A 13,230-nucleotide genomic window follows, 5' to 3' on the forward strand; every position below is an offset into this window, starting at 1 on the left:
CTGCGGAGTGCAGGCCACAGCCAGCTAATCCAAGTGGGCAAAGGACAAGGTTGACTTCGGGTCATTTTTACATCCGGAAATCCCTTCGCCTACTAAGCAGGCGCCTGAATCCCTTCCACATGTTCACGCGACTCATGTCTCTGAAAACCAAGGAGTTCCTCCCTGGCTTGGCTTCACACAAGTTCACCCCTGTGACGCACACTTGGCTTTCCCCCACGTCGGCACACTTACGCAACAGTTTGATTTGCGTGACGGAACAACAGAGACCGAACCCGACTGTGCACCGGGGACGCGAGCCAAAGACACGGAAATGAACAATGTCAGGCTCCACGGACTGAGCTGCTCGCGGAGGGGAAGGAGCCCGTACCGGCGCCGTTGGCAGGAGAGCCCCCAGAGCCAGGGCAGACCTCAGGAAGTGGACGGATCCGCTCATCACCTGCTGACATCCCAGTGGGCACCTGACTCAAGAGAAAACCGAGGTTCAGAAAGGGAGCATGACCTTGGCTCGGCAGCACCCAGCGCTGAAGCTGGACCAGGACGGACCTTGTGTCCTGTCTCAGAGCCCAAGGCGTCGCCCAAGACTGGAGAGGTGAAGGGTGAGGAGCAGCCGGGCAAGGGCTGCGAGCCTCGCACAGCTGCAGTCAGCCCTGGGCTTCTGGGAAATCTCCGTTCCTGCTCTCCGGGTCTCTGAAGCGTAGTCTTTACTTTTACGGTTTTCATCTGGAGCCGCTAAGCGGGGCTCCTCAGTGGTTCCCTGGTGGTCTAGTGGCTAGGATTCGGCGCTTTCACCGCTGCGGCCCGGGTTCGATTCCCGGTCAGGGAAGCGGGGGTTTTTTTGTTTGTTTATTTTCTTCCTTTTTTTCCCCTTCAGCGTCTCCACTGGCAGGAAAGTCTTCCTCCTCCTGCCCCGACCAGAGCTGTGTTTTGCTTCAAGGTTCAGGTGCAGAAGAGCTTCTGCACGGAGTCCCCAAATGCCGGTGAGTCCCGGCCTCAGGGTCCTTGACATCGCGCAGGCTGGAGGAGGTGAGATGTAGTGAACAGCCTGGGCTGGCCAGCTGTCGCCTCGGCTCTTTTCTCCCTGCATGTTACAAACCCGAAGTCTTATTTACACAGTTTTCATCCCAAGAGAATCTGGGACTCGAGTTCCAAAAATTCATTAAAAACCCAAACCAAAACCCTTTGAAACATACAAAAAGGTTGCAAGAGTAATAACATCATATATTCTGTACGTAAGTGCACAGTAAACATTTTCCCACGTTGGGTTTCTCACTCTCTCTCCGTATATAAGAATGGCGGCATCACTTGAGAGTTCCTTGCAGACATCTTCCACTCAAGATTGCTCCTTTCGTTTGGCGTGTCTCTCCAAGCCAGCTTCTGCGGGACTTGTCCTCCAAGACCAGGGGAAGCCTTTGTCCTCGCGAGGAGGCCCCCTTGCCCTTTCAGGAACCTGAAATCCGTTCTCTTCAGGCTGTAGAGAAGCTTCAGGAGGAGTTTTATTCAGCTCCCCGCGAAGTGCAGGCCGGGCACGTTCTGTGCTCGTAGGAATCCCCCCGGACCGGCTGCCCTCCGGTCTCCTCCCGGTTGCCTTGGCGGGCAGTGGGGTCTTGGGTCCGCCTGAGCGCTGGAACCGCCTACCTCGGGAAAGGCCGTTCAGGGGAGTGCAGCTGCCCCTTGGCTGTTGCCTGGATCTCTGTGCCCTGCAGGGAGCATAAAGGGTTCTGACAGGACACAAAGGTGACGAATCCTTCCCTGTAGTGCTTGGGAGGATGAGAGGACCAGATGGGAAATGCGTTAAAGGAGGGGGAGTATTCTCAAGAGCTTTCCAGAATTGCCTGCGTGGGCGCTGTCAGGTGGTTGGCTGCCCTATGATAATAATGCTTAGTCGTGTCTTGTCCTGGCCTTGACCCAGTCCCAGGTCCAGTCTGAATCCAAGCTCAGAGGCATCCCGGTTTACCGTACATATTCCATTGTGCCTCCCTCCAAAGTGAGGTAGTGATCCAACTTCTCTTTCCAGGATCCCAGTGGATAGCAACCATGTTTGTTTTGTTTTGTTTTCCTTGAACTTTGTGTTTTGCTGAAATGTAACTCAGGAAAATAAAAAAGGTTTTGCTGTAGATAAATTAGTGCTCTCCATGCTAGGTACAAGAAAACAAATTCAGGTTGATAATTAGGATGAATCTCGAATACTTTTAACACTGTAGAGAATTCTAATAATTGATGTATAATTGCATAGAAAATATTTATGTCCTATCATACTTCCAGAGAGAACTCCTTGTATACATCACAGTGGTTTAATAATTTTGGTCTAAAAACTACTTTATGTTGTCTTACAGATTTTCTAACAATGTGGAAAATATGGGTGGCACAGTATTCTAGTTTGTATAAGTCTTGGATTTATTTTCTATTCAAAATCCTAATGAAAGTGAACTCCCTAAATTTCCTGTATTGGTTTTAGTATCCCTTAAGCAAACTTTAATTCCAATAAATATTTATGTTTACAAAATCTAAAATTATGTGTTCCACTCTACTCAATACTGTGTAATGACATATATGGGGAAAGAATCTAATAAAGAGTGGATATATGTATATGTATAACTGATTCACTTTGCTGCACACCTGAAACTAGCACAACATTGTAAATCAACTATATTCCAATAAAAGTTAAAACAAATTATGTGTTCCAGTAAATTAAATATACCATATAATATCTTTTAAATGAAGATTAACTCTTATAATTCTAGAAATCATAGTGACTTAAATATTCCACTTAAAATTTTGGGGTAAATGTTTTTAGGTATCATCTAATATGTGATTCCAACTTGCATTTCTCTGTTACAATTCAGCTCAATTTTCGATTTTAAGATCTATCATTATCTTTAAGTTCTTTGACTGATACTAAATTGGGTTAATTAATGTGTAACCTTTGCCTGGAGAATTTCTAATTAAGGTAGAAATAACAAAACACTGTTTTAATATGCTGCCTCATATTTTTATAGATTATAGAGTGGCCATAGGTTAAAAGATTAAGATGTGTGGGAACCTTTAGGAGATGTTGGTGAATGTAGCCATCATGTCACTTGAAGAAGTGTAAAACACATGGACTGTCTAAGCCAGGAAGTAAGGACCTGTTGTTTACCTGAGGTCCTTGTTTATTTTTTAAAAAATCCTGATTCTTGGTTATTTGCCTTCTAGATCTGAAGTCACCCATTTTCCCCTGTGTTATGCATCTCTTGTTTCACTCACTGCTGGTGCCCTTAGGCTCTGGCAGGTGGATAAGCCTGGGAAAGACATGACAGGGTTTGCTCCCGCTGTGATTCTTATTTTTGATGATTCCAGATGTGGAGTCATTCAGATACGGATGCAGTAGGGGCAGGGACCTTGAGTTTGCTTCTGATGCAGCATCTCTTCTGGAGAAGGTTCTGGTACCGTAAGCACCTAATAAGTGCTTGCTGATCGAAGGCATCCTAATGCAAGGTCCTGGAAAGCTGAAGAGGAGGAGAAGAAAGTGGGTAAGATCCACAGCTGCCTAGAGTATAAGGGACAGAGAGAGACAGATAGGTAAACACTCAAAGAGAGAGACAGGGAAATATCCTAGAACCTAGAAACATCCTAGATTTAGTATGCGAAAACCAAAGAGCTCTTGTTTGCTCATGAGATTCAACACAGGAATCAATGGAAGTTGAACCAATAACTTTAAGGATCCAGGTTTGCACAAGAGGCATTATTGGGTGCAGAATTCTGTAGGTTGCAACAATCTGTCTCAGATGGGATAATTTTTGCAGAAATAGCCACATACTGTCAAGAAATCAGATAAAGACAGTCATGGGCATGCAAATGCATCCTGGTATAGGAGGGAGACCAGTCATTAGATCGTGTGCATCCAACCAAAGCAAATATGAAATTTATAAAGAAAAGGGAAGAGGAATAAATGTCTGGGACCAGTGTTTTTTGTTTTTTTGTTTGTTTTTTCCCTCTCTAACTGATAAGCTGCTTGACAGGAAGCAATCCAGAGTCATTCTGGCTGGTCTCTGGATTCAGTTAAGTAGGTCACCACTGAAAACAATTACAATTATTGGAAGACTTTCCAAACATCTTGAGAATATAGCTGCTGAACATATGCAATATGGTCTCTCTGGGTAATGCCTACATTGTCCTTCTATTGTACCTCCCACTTAGTTGAGTCAGTAGGGCACCACTCCCCTTGTTAGAGTAACAGATAGATGTACAGAAAGTTTGTTGTGATGGTAAGACTATAAAGAAAAAGGCTCTTTCCTTGAGTTGGAAAAATACACTGGAATATAAATTAGCCCACCTATTGCAGTAAAACTAAGAACATAAAGAGATGCCTTCAGCTTCTGACAAAGGTGGAGTGACAGAAATCAGATTTACCCTCCTGCCTAAATCTCTCTCCCCCTTTTCCCCACCCCTAAAGGGAAAAAAAGGACAAAAGACATGAAATACTGGTTTTCAAGACACTGGAAATCAGGCAGCAAAGGACAGCAACGCCTGAGAGATGAGAAACAAACAAGATGAGTCCTGCCATTGGCCCAGCTTACTGCTTTCAGAGAGTTTCCAGGCTGAGCCCCAGGAGGGGGATCTGAGGTCAATTCCTTGGACTGTGGAGAGCAAGGCAGCTAGAGTTCACAGGACAAAGATCCAGTGATAAGAGACAGAGGGAGAGAGAGAATGCAGGGATATGAAAGGGTCTCCCTCAAGTACTCAGCAGAGTAATAAGCAGAGTATACTTATGAAGAAACTGCCTGAGGCTAAGGAAAGAAACTTTTAAAAAGATCATGGAACAATGTCTGGTGCTCACTCAGGACAGGCAATTGTACTTGCTCCCCCCAGCCAAACTGGACTACACATAATTCATGGGCTATTGGGAATAACATCCAGGAAACTCTTGTTTCAGTGGTGGGAATAATCAGCCCTGGACTGACCTACCTAAAATATCATCAAAGCAAGATCCAAAGGGATCAAACTGTTTACAAGTCACTTAACTGTACCCCAGAACAAAACTCAAGAAGTTTTATAGGAATACCAAAATAGCCAGTGCCCAAGAAGGGAAACTTTGACAATGTCTGGTATCCAATCAAAGAATGCCAGGAATGTAAAGAGGGAGGAAAATATGATGCATAAGGAGGAGACTAATCAATCAATCAAAACTGAACCACAACTGACATGATGTAAAAATCAGCAGAGAGGACTTCAAACAGTTATCATGACTGTTACATATGTCCAAAAAGTTAATTAAAAATGTGGAACATACAAAAATGGCCAAAATTAAACTTTAGAGATGAAAACTGTAACATCTAAGACAATAAGTTCACCAGGTTGAACAGCAGATTAGACATTGCAGGAAAAAAAAAAGATTAGGGAACACAAAGCCATGAACAACTGACAAGATGAAATGACAAGATCCAAAATGAAACAACTGACAAGATCCAAAATGAAACTCACTGTCAAAAAAAATGTTTTTAATGAACATAGTGTCATTGAGTGGTAGGGCAACGTTAAAAGACCTGATACTTGCGTGACTGATGTCCCTGAAAATACATAGGGAGAAGAAACAATCTTTGAAGAAACAATGTCAGAAAATTCCAGTCGTAGTAAAGATTATAAACCCACTGATCCAATGAGCCAAATGAACAAAATGAATGAGCACAAGAAACATGAAAAAACCACATCTAGTCACATCATAATTAAATTGCTCAAATCCATTGAAAAAGAATAAAATCCCCAAAGGGACCAAAGGAAAAAGATAGGGTACATACAGAAACAAAAATAAATGTCAGATTTCTTATCAGAAGCAGTGAAAGTGAGGAGACAGTGGAGCAACCTCTGTAAAGGACTGAAGGCAAAAAAGGCAAGGTGGAATTTTATGACTCCCTCCCCCAAAGTCTTTCCAAAATGAAGGTGAATAATGACATTTACAGACATACAAATGCTGAAAGACTTCATCACCAGCAGACCCACATCACAAGAAATGTTAAAGGAGTCCTCCAGGAAGAACAACACTGACATCAGACGGAAATCTGTATGTGCACAAAGGGATGAAGGAAAACAGAAATGGTATCAGCATGGGAAAAATATGATTTTTTCTTATTTAAATCTCTTTAGAAACGTGGGACAGATTTTTTAAAATAACGATGGATTGTGGGGTTTATAACATATGCAAAGTAAAATGCATGACAACAATAGCAATAAAGACAGGCAGAAGAGAAATGTGAAGAGATACAGTTGCTAGTTGCACTCTTTCAGGAAATTCTGGACTCCCAGTGACTTGTTGTCCTGAAAATCTCTTCTTCGATGCTCTTGGCTTAGGCTCTCCTCTTATGCACCAGACACATACAGGAGGGTCCTAGTGGCGGAGCCTTTTCCGGAAAGTATGCTCAGTGTAGGAAAAAACCACGGTGCCTTTGAGTATTTCCTAAAAAGGAGTAACCTTTCGATTAACCGCGACATGCTAACCCATTGCGCCACAGAGACAAAGGAACATTATTTTCCCCGTTTCCCCCGGGATGAGCAATCACTCCTTCCGCGCTGGGCGGAGCCTCTCGCCTTTCCCAGGACAGCGGCGCCGGCTCCAAAGCCTAGGACAACCGCAGACGTGGAGTCCACGCAGCGCGTTCGTCCCGTGGGAAAGCCGTGCGTCGGGCGATTCCGAAGGCAGAAGGGCAGCCGAGCGTCCTCGCCGCAGATGCCAGCGCCCCGGAGACGCCCCCGGGCCTGAACCGAGTGGGGCCCAAGGGAAGCTGAGTGTCCGATGGGCTCGTAATGGTTCTTTCTGTTCTTTGCTCCTCCTTCACCCGATCTTCTGCGCGGGGGAGGGGGGGCGCCGCCCTCCCTCCGCTCGGCCGCGATCGGTGGGGCGGGAGCCTGAACCAGGGGCTGGGGAGGGTTGGTCCAAAGGGGCAAACGCAAGAGGCGGGAAAGAAGCCGGGGAGGTGGGGACGAGGACAACGAGACTTCCCAGAAAGCCCGTGCCGGATTTGGGGAAATGAGAATTGGTTTTTGGTTTTCTTTTGTTCTATCATCATGTGTCAGAATTGAAAGGAAAAGAGGGGAAACTGGTGCTCGGGCATGAGTGAGAGAATACGAATACCTACCATTTCCAAGAATAAAGCGGCGCGGTGACTGGAATCCTTTTATGTTACATGACATACATCAAGGGTAGTTGTTGTCACTTGGAATATGGCGCGCCGTGATCGTATAGCGGTTAGTACTCTGCGTTGTGGCCGCAGCAACCTCGGTTCAAATCCGAGTCACGGCATTACCCTTGCACCTGGCGTCTGCTTTCCCTTTTCTTACACCCGGTCTACACTGGGTTCTCAGACATGTGACCGCCAATTTTTAATCCAAAAAGGAAATTATTTAGGTGTATTATTAACAGAAAGAAACGCACAAATCATTAACGGACAGCTATTTGATGTGAAATCATCACGAGGATCACGACATAGAAAATTTTTACCACATGTATGGATGAAACACTTTGATACATGGATGAAGCCCTTTGACACACTTTCCAGGTAATGCCTATCCGTCCACTGCTACTTTAAACTATTCTGATGTCCACCCCTCAGGTTAAGCTTGTTCTTTCTTCAAATTCACGTAAATGAATATATACTTTTTACTATCTAGGTATTATCAGGCAGAGATTCTGAAGTCGAGTTTCCCACAAGTAGGGGAATCACAGAGGTCAGCACGTCATGAAGGCAATGGACAAGACTTTGCCCTGGAGAAAGCACCTTCAAGATCATGGTACTTCTGCTGGTGGCTCTAAGTACATACTCCACAGGCCACAATCCTTCTCTCAGGGTCATCATCCTCCCCTCCACCCGAACCGAACCACTCTCCGCAAAGAAATTCTAGCGAAGATCTCCCAATCCCCCCGCCCCTCCCCCCACACGCAGAACACACGCGCCCGCCCACCAGACTCACCGCCTTTCGGCAGCGGCTCCAGAATCACAGACACCCGCAGCCACTGTGCTGTCTCATCTACTGTTGCCTCTGCTGGCTTGGTCCGCCCCGCTCCCCCTCCTCTTGCCTTACAGTGGACATAACATTTATCCTAACAGGTCGTCTAAGCAAGTGTCCAAAGGAAAAGGGGAAATGCCTAGTAGAGACCACGGGGATTCAAAACAACAGCAGCAAAAAACAAAACAAAACAAACAAACAAAAAAACCCAGCAGCTGGAGAAGTTGGGGCATTTACCTAGATCACCATCCTATTGATATTCTGGTGTTGATTTTTACACCTACCTTCTGCTTACATCGCTGATAACAACTTTCCCTTGTGGTAGTGAGATGAATTGGAAACTCAAATTACTCAGGGAAATGAATGTGAATGAATGGATTGAAAGAGAATATTTTAAAAATATATTCCTCCCTCCCTCAACTGACGAGTGCATGGAGATGGCAAAGGCCTGGGAGGCCCAGCACGTCCGCTGATGCTGGGCCAGTCATTGGATATGAACCTGTTGCTACTCGGAACACTTCGAGCCTGGGTCTCTGTCTCTGAGAGATGCTTTGGAGGATCCATCTGAACGGCAGCGACCGACCACACCACCCCGTTTCCTTTTCCTGGGGAGGCTAAGCCGGGGTCTTCCTGGATCACAAAGGTAGATATTTTAATGACCAAAAGTTATAAGAAAATATTCTTGACATTTTTACTCATCAGGGAAATAAGCATTAACACTATAAGGAGGTATCATTACACACCCTCCAGCATGGCTGTAACTTAAAAGAATTCGTGCTCCAAATGCTGACACAAGTGTGGAGCAATTGCATCTGTAGTATGGCTGGTTTGAAATCATTCTAAAATACTGTTGGCACTTTCTAATAAAGTTCATCTTGTACCTACTCCATGACCAAGCAGTTGCAATACTTCTATGAATGCACAAGTATACAACAAGATTGATATGGCATATTCATCAAAACACCAAGAATATTCATCAAGAACACCAATTAAAACCAACCCCCCACCAAAATTACTCCAATAATACCAAAATTAATAAATGATATACATAATATGAATATGTTTAATGAAAAAAATGTTGCATGAAACAAAAGTCAGTTACCAAAAATGTACATTCATTCATCTGAATTTCAAGAGCGGGCAACAGTAATCTATTGTAATAAACTTCAGAATAGTAATTAACTAAGTGATCTAGTGTAGGAATTGCCTAGAAAGGGGCTCAAGTGACATTTTTAGGATGATGGCAATTTTCTATAACTCGATCTGGGTGGCGATTACATTTGCCAAATTTCAACAAACTGTGCCTATGCCCTAAAGATTTGTGCTTTTTACACTATGTGAACTATAGTTCAATGATTTACTGTTCCCATAAAAATCAGTGGATGGTGGATGAAGGCAGGTTGGTGTAGACCATGACAACTAGTTTGCATTTTATTGTAAACTCATTAAAAACTCGTTCTCCTTTAGTGTAAAAAATCCCACTGATATTTGAAATATCTTTACCGGAAAAAAAGGCAATCACCATGTCATTTCGTTAGTGCAAGCTATAGACAAGGCTCCTTGAGAGGCGGTATTTCAACTTTGGGGATATGTTCTGCTCAACAGTGAGACAAGGAACCATCCTAGGTTTCACTTTGACTGGCGCCCGCGGGTTTGTGCACTGTGGGATTTACTCCTTCTCACCGCATCGTGCTCTGCGGCCAGCGGCAAACTCTGCTCTCCAACCACTGCTAAGGGGCATAGCTGGTGCTGGCGTTAAAAGCAAATGGATGGAATATTATTCAGCCATAAAAAAGAAGGAGATATTGCCATTTGCAGCAGCATGGATGACCTAGGGATTATCATACTAAATGAAGTAAGCCAGACAAAGACAAATATCATATGATATCGCTTATATGTGGAATCTAAACAAAACAAAACAAAAACGATACAAATGAACTTATATAAAAAACAGAAGTAGACCCACAGAGGTAGAAAACAAACTTACGGTTACCAAAGGGGAAAGGGAGGGAGGGATAAATTAGGAGTTTGGGATATACACAGTGCTATATATAAAATAGATAACCAACAAGGACCTACTGTATAACACAGGGACCTATACTCCATATTTTGGAATAACCTATAAGGAAAAAGAACATGAAAAAAATAGATATGTATGTATAACTGAATCACTTTGCTGTACACCTGAAATGAACACAACAGTGTAAATCGACTATAGGTCAATTTAAAAAAAAGCAAATGGAAAGACAGGTCATAGACACTACCTTTCTATAGCTTGGATTTGAACTGAGGTTGCTGCAGCCGCTATGCAGTGTTATCCACTATACAATCACAATGCACCACAGGCCTGCAGGTGACTTTCTTGACATAAATATACTCACACTGCTTTTGCTGTTTTATTCTTGGACACCTACAGATGTTCGTGCTTTTCTCTCTTTCACGCTCTTCTCCGATTCTCCCTCGCCATTCTGCTACTTAATAAAAACAACTCTCATCTCAGAATCTGGCCCGAACCTCCTCACAGGCTTCCTGGGAGGTCTCGCTGTCTCATCCATGCCTCTGCTTGCTTTCGCTGCTTTTCACGTTTTCTCTTTGGACCTGATCTCTTTCCCGCTGCCGCCATACCGAGCACACCTACTAAACCTGCGGGGCAGATGGTCGGGTGAAGGCGGAGCAAACCGGGAGCCGTCACGGAGCCCACCGGGCGCTCAGCTTCCCTTGGTCCCCACTCGGCTCAGGCCCCGGCCGTCTCCGGGGCGCTGGCATCGGCGGGTGTGGAGCAATGCTTAGTGGGGACGCTCGGTTGCCCTTCTGCCTTCGGAATCGCCCAATGCATGGCTTCCCCATGGGACAAACACGCTGCGTGGACTCCACCTCTCCGGTTGTCCGAGGCTTGGAGCCGGCGCCGCTGTCCTGGGAAAGGCAAGAGGCTCCGCCTAGCTTGGTAGGCATGCTTGCTCTCTGTGGGTCTGAGGACAAAGGGCCCCTCGAGTCTCTGTGGCGCAATCGGTTAGCGCGTTCGGCTGTTAACCGAAAGGTTGGTGGTTCGAGCCCACCCAGGGACGCGTCTCACCCTTTTAGAATGTAAAGGATGTACCAAGGTTTCTAGTCTGCGCATCCTCTCCCATGCTCCTGCCCCCTGACACAGGACGACCTAAGTCCAGCTAATCACTGAGCCTCAGAGAGGATCTCTGGAGGAAAGCACTGGGAATCCCGGAATTCACGAAAGAGTAGACTCATCATCTTTACCTTGTAAACTCCTTTTACCAATGAGGTTTCTTACACTGTTTGTACTAGTCTTTATTTAACCCTTTCCATATACTTTTGCAATTAATTTGGTACTATGCTTTTCCTATTACAAATAATGCTACAGTCATCATTCTTGTACACATGGCTATAGGGTAGAATCTTGGGAGAGCAATTACTCTATCATAGCTTATACATGGTTTTGTATATAATTCCATTTTCTCGCCTTTGTTGGCTTACTAGTTATAACTCTTTCTCTTGTTATTTCATTGATTGCTTTAGGCTTTAGAGCAGACATCTGTAACTTACCACAGCCTGCCTTCAAGTGATGTCATACCTCTTCACATTTCTTGCTTGCCTGCCTTTATGCTTTTGTTGTCATGAATTTTACTTTGCATATGTTATGAACCAAAAATCCAAGGTTATTACTTTTCCTTAAACTCTCCCATGTTTTTAAAGAGATTTAATTGATAATAAAAAATCATATATTTTCCCATGCAGATATTATGTCTCTTGTCCTTTCATTCCTTTGGTTTTTTTATTAAAATTTTTTTTATTGAAGTGTGGTTGATTTACAATGTTGTGTTAATTTCTGCTGTACAGCAAAGTGATTCGGTTTATATATATATACATACACATATATATGTATATGTATATATATGCTTTTTCATATTCTTTTCCATTATGGTTGATCTCAGGATATTGAATATAGGTCCCTGTGCTATAGAGTAGGACTTCATTCCTCTGTGTATATCCAGAATTCCATCTGATGTGAGCTCTCTTCTTCTTGGAGGATTCCTTTAACATTTCTTGCATTATGGATTTGCTGGCGATGCAGTCTTTCAGCATTTGTATGTCTGTAAATGTTGTCATTCACCTTCATTTTTCAAAGAGTTTTTTTTTGGGGGGGGCATAGAATTCCACCTTGACTTTTCTTTTTCCTTCAGTCCTTTAAAAATGTTGCTTCACTGTCTTCTCACATCCACTGCTTTTGATGAGAAATGTGACATAATCTTTTTGTTTTCTGTGTGTACTGTGTCTTTTCTCTCTGGCTGCACTGGGGAATTTTATTTTATTTTTCAATGGATTTGAGCAGTTTAATTATAATGTGACTAGGTATGGTTTTCTTTATGTTCCTTGTACTCAGGGTTCATTTGGCTCCCTGGACTGGCAGGTTTATAATTTTCATTATGATTGGAATATTTTCTGTCATGTTTCTTCAAAATTGTTTCTTCAAAAAATTTCTCCTGGTATTTTCAGAGACTCCAAACACTCCTATATTAGGCCTTTTAAAATTGCTCTACGATTCAATGATGCTATGATCAGTTAAAAAAAAATTTTAACTGGAGTTTCATTTTGGATATTTTCAGTTGTTCAAGGCTTTGTGTTCCCTAATCTTTTTTCCTGCAATGTTTAATCTGTTATTGATTCACAGATGTTATAGTTTTCATCTCTAGAGTTTGCTTTTTGCCATTTTTGTATGTTCCACACTTCTAATGAACTCTTTGGACATATGTAACATAGTCATGATAACTGTTTAAACTCCTCTCTGCTGATTTTTACATCGTGTCAGTTCTGGTGCAATTTTGATTGATTATATTCTTCCTTTTGCATCATATTTTCCTGCCTCTTTGCATGCCTGGCATTTTTTTTGCTTGGATGCTGGACATTGTCAAAATTTCCCTTCTGGATACTAGCTATTTTGGTATTCCTATGAATTATCTTGAGTTTTGTTTTGGAGTACAGTTAGGTGACTTGTAAATGGTTTGATCTCTTTGGATCTTGCTTTATGATTTTTTAGGTAGATCAGTCTAGGGCTGATTATTCTAGGGCTGAGTGTTCTTCTCAAAGGCTCATGAATTATATGAGTAGTCTAGTCTGGCTGGTGGTGGTGAGTACAATTGCCTGTCCTGTGTGAACACCAGGCACTGTTCCATAATCTTTTCAAAAATTTCTTTTCTTGGTCTCAGGCATTTCTTCACAAGCATGCTCTTATCAGAACTCTGC

The 13,230-nt window shown here is 43.3% G+C and overlaps 1 long non-coding RNA gene and 2 other non-coding genes across 3 annotated transcripts in view; all 3 read left to right on the forward strand.

Annotated features, from left to right (window-relative positions):
• The first annotated feature begins 324 nt into the window (after positions 1–324).
• Positions 325–13,230, forward strand: part of LOC129392070 (uncharacterized) — a 41,154-nt gene continuing 28,248 nt past the window's right edge. The window contains exons 1-2 of the long non-coding RNA XR_008617134.1: positions 325–596; positions 872–1,023. This is a non-coding gene — a long non-coding RNA (uncharacterized lncRNA). The remainder of the gene's footprint in view (positions 597–871; positions 1,024–13,230) is intronic.
• On the forward strand, positions 7,202–7,273 carry TRNAH-GUG (transfer RNA histidin (anticodon GUG)). The gene has a single exon. It is a non-coding gene; the product is annotated as a tRNA-His (tRNA).
• Positions 10,969–11,042, forward strand: TRNAN-GUU (transfer RNA asparagine (anticodon GUU)). Its single transcript has one exon. It is a non-coding gene; the product is annotated as a tRNA-Asn (tRNA).

The sequence above is a fragment of the Physeter macrocephalus genome, chromosome 4 (assembly GCF_002837175.3).
Source record: "Physeter macrocephalus isolate SW-GA chromosome 4, ASM283717v5, whole genome shotgun sequence".
NCBI classification, from domain to species: domain Eukaryota; kingdom Metazoa; phylum Chordata; class Mammalia; order Artiodactyla; family Physeteridae; genus Physeter; species Physeter macrocephalus.